The sequence below is a fragment of the Schistocerca americana genome, chromosome X, assembly GCF_021461395.2.
Source record: "Schistocerca americana isolate TAMUIC-IGC-003095 chromosome X, iqSchAmer2.1, whole genome shotgun sequence".
Lineage (NCBI taxonomy): Eukaryota > Metazoa > Arthropoda > Insecta > Orthoptera > Acrididae > Schistocerca > Schistocerca americana.
The window spans coordinates 885,372,835-885,376,416 of record NC_060130.1 but is presented as its reverse complement, the minus strand read 5'-3'; the positions used below and the strand labels follow the sequence as shown (position 1 = coordinate 885,376,416).

The window sequence follows — 3,582 nt, the reverse complement described above, 5'->3', positions numbered from 1 at the left end:
ATATCTCTTAGTAAGGCCTAAGTGACTACGAATGACGGTCTGTGCTGCTGTCGATCCAATATTTAGGGTCCCTTCAATGTCACAAAATGTAAGATTTGGATCTCCTTTGATCATTTTCCTCACAGCATCAATGTTTTCAGGAGTCACACCTGTTGCCGGCCGACCGGGATGAGGTTCATCTTCAGTCGACTGCAGACCCCTCAAAAACTCGCAAAAGCAATATCCAACTGTGGCCCTAGAAGGGGAAGCTTCACAAAAATCACACAGCAAAGAAGAATGGCATTCTTTGGCACTTAAACCCTTTTTATAATCGTAAAAAATCGTGGCGCGAAAGTTGAGGCGCGACAGCTCCATCCTGCACCGTCTCTGACTCAGCACTGCCTGTGCTTTCTTACCGCGCTGTGGGGGGATCACTGCTAACCAGGGGCTGTGCATGCACGTCCCGAGGTCGAAAAACATCACTCTTTTGAATGAATCAACCCCATTGTCCTCTGCCTTACAGTTTATGGGCTGCTAAAAACTTTTGTCACAGCCCTTGTACTAATTACTACAAAAATAGTAATTTTCTCCAAATCTTACTCAATAATACAATACTTAACATGAATAACTTGGAATGTTTTAACAAGGGCACTAAAATCAGTTATGCTGGGAATTAAAACTACGCAAATAACATCAACATCATGAATGAATCACTCCTTACAAATTGTATCATTTTCTGCACACAATCTTTTGTAGATTCTGACATTATCTACTCAGTTATTTACATAAAATATGATCCTACTATGTTTATCACATGCCTAATATTACGTATTCCCTTGTGTCCCCTTCCATGAGTCAGCAGTTCAATATTGCAGTGTTGAAATGAGAAGGTAGATCAGTATTTTGGTACACAGCACCAGCCTGAGTACAGTGTGGCTTTCAATGTTGGCACACATGTGGAAGTCTTTTCCAATAACCAGATATTTTGTTTCACATGGTGCTACAAGTCCTCAATTAGACTGAGTTCTTGTGTGTTTGAAAACCACTCAGGATGGTGCAGGATCGTGATTTGTTTTTCAGACAGCACCTACATAGGTCTACCATAATGATAGCCACATTTTTATCTTGAAAGGAGCCATAAGGAAATAATGTAACAAAAACCACCCATTCATTCCTCTATGAGTACCCAGTTTCCCGATTTCTGTTGTGAAAAGATATCCCACCCCACACATTTGCTGACATTTATGTACTATGAAGACCTTTTATGATGGATGCACAGCTTCATACTGCTTATGCTGATGACCAAGTGAGGTGGTGCAGTGGTTAGTACACTGGACTCACACTCAAGAGGATGATGGTTCAAAACCTGTGTCTGGCCATCCTGATTTAGGTTTTCTATGCTTTTCCTAAATTGCTTCAGGCAAATGCCAAGATGGTTCCTCTGAAAGGGCATGGCCGACTTCCTTTCCCATCCTTCCCTAATCCGATGGGACCAATGACTTCGCTGTTTGGTCCTCTCCCCCAAACAAACCAATTAACCAACCAGCCAACTGCTTATGACAGAGACAAACACCAAGTAAGCAAAAAATGTATTTAAGTGTAAAGCCAGCTATTCACTGTCCAGTTAACACATTCATTGCGCCACATGACTAATTTCCATTAACACAGGCATCTCTATTTGGAAGGGGGAGCAGGACCAAGAGGAGGCACTTGACACTTCTCAGAGTCTGGGTTACAGATGCTTTTATTCAGAACAGAAGCCTCAAACATACCTAGGAGTTATTGTATAAAGTTCTATTAAACCACAGATCTCGCATTTCTGGGCACAATGGGATACACTGTACCTTTAGTAAGAACCACATAACTGAGGTATGCTTTTTCCTTGGTGTGGCAAAATTTCAGTGTTGTCATCAGTTTAGTTGAATGTGAATCTTTCTAGGTCATTAGAGAAATAGAGTCCCTAATATTTTGTTAGTTACTGTCTATTACAACCCTTATTAATATGCAGAAAAGGACTGGTGCAACACCAGACTTCATGTAATCCATCAGCAGTTACCCAGGACACTCCTCACCTCCTCATCATACAATGTGAACAGCCATGTATTGTACCTGCCATCATCTTTCCCTAATTCACAAAAGGGTACCCCATCCCCCTGCTGAATAAATAATGCTAACTGTAGTTTTCTTGTGATGGCTTTATGAGTTTGATATTATGTGACAGAAATGGAAGTGGATTCTGAAGAACATGACCACACAGTATGGGCAGGTGCACTTACCTATAAATCATCTGTGGGCTCAGATGCATGAATCAAAAACAGATAAAAACTTAACCTGTGTTATAAGTGAAAAAATAACAATTTTTGAAAGTTAACTGCTGTAAATGTATAGTTCCTATGTTTTGAAACTCTCGCAGCCCCCGTGGGGTGAAACACAGTGCAATATCCAAAGGTAAGTTAAGAGTTCTCCTTCCCAGTTGACATGGCTGCACAATGTTTTGTTTTAGACTGTTAAAGTGTCTGTTCTACTGGAAGATCTGAGTGTAGCTTTCATAGGTTTTCTAAATTCATCTAGTTGGATGCTGGCCCTGGGCTACACTTAACACAGTCAACTAAAAATGCAGCTTTCAAAATATGTTTGTTCCATTTTTATTATGCCAGTCAGCAGAACTGTTCTTTCAGGAACAGATTCTACCTCCCTATATAATTAAAATATGGCTTCCCGGCCATTGACCTTCTTGTGCGAATGCACATGCTATGCCCAAACTCTTACGGGACTTGGTAGTTTAATCTGCCACGAGTAATGAGTATGATGGGGAAACATCTATTAGGTGCACTATGAATGTAGTGGTATGGACATGTTGGGAATGTGGGTCTCATGGGGAGTGTGCAAGGGATAAGTCTCTGCAGGCGCACTATCCTCTGTGCCCTCGGTGGCTCAGATGGATAGAGCATCTGCCATGTAAGCAGGAGATCCTGGGTTCGAGTCCCGGTCGGGGCACACATTTTCAACATGTCCCCAATGAAGTATATCAATGCCTATTTGCAGCTAGGGTGTCCATTTAATTATTATTTCATTCTAACAAAAGCTGCATGGTCATCAACAGTAACTGTTCTTTCGGGAACAGATACTACCTTCCTATATACCTTGTATATATTAAAGAAATATGCTTACCCATTGGGTACTGAAGTAAGCTACCTTCAAAAAAACTATTCAGTCAATACATAGCAATCCATTGAGATACAATGAGTTTTGTGTACTTCTTGTAAAACTTAATTCCTGTTGCATGATACATTGTCAAAGTTACCAAATCAATTACGTAAAATAACAATAATTTTAGAGTGTAACCCCCATTGGAAAATTTCTGCAGATGTCCATGTGCACTAAGGAATTCTCATGAAATATTGGTGCTGCAGTCAGAATCTGCTGGAATAGCTTTTATATTTTCATACAGGATTGGAACCTGTAACACTTCATTTGTTTGTCTGTTGGCTTGGCTTATATGGAAAAAAAAGAACTACAGTGCATGGTTCTGGTTCAAACCATAAGTCAATTTTTTTCTTCTATTCAGCAGTTCAGACATATTGTTGCTCTTCAGTCTAATAT

The 3,582-nt window shown here is 40.3% G+C and overlaps 1 non-coding gene across 1 annotated transcript; it reads left to right on the top strand.

Annotated features, from left to right (window-relative positions):
- The first annotated feature begins 2,901 nt into the window (after positions 1-2,901).
- Positions 2,902-2,976, top strand: Trnat-ugu. Its single transcript has one exon. It is a non-coding gene; the product is annotated as a tRNA-Thr (tRNA).
- The last annotated feature ends 606 nt before the right edge of the window (positions 2,977-3,582 follow it).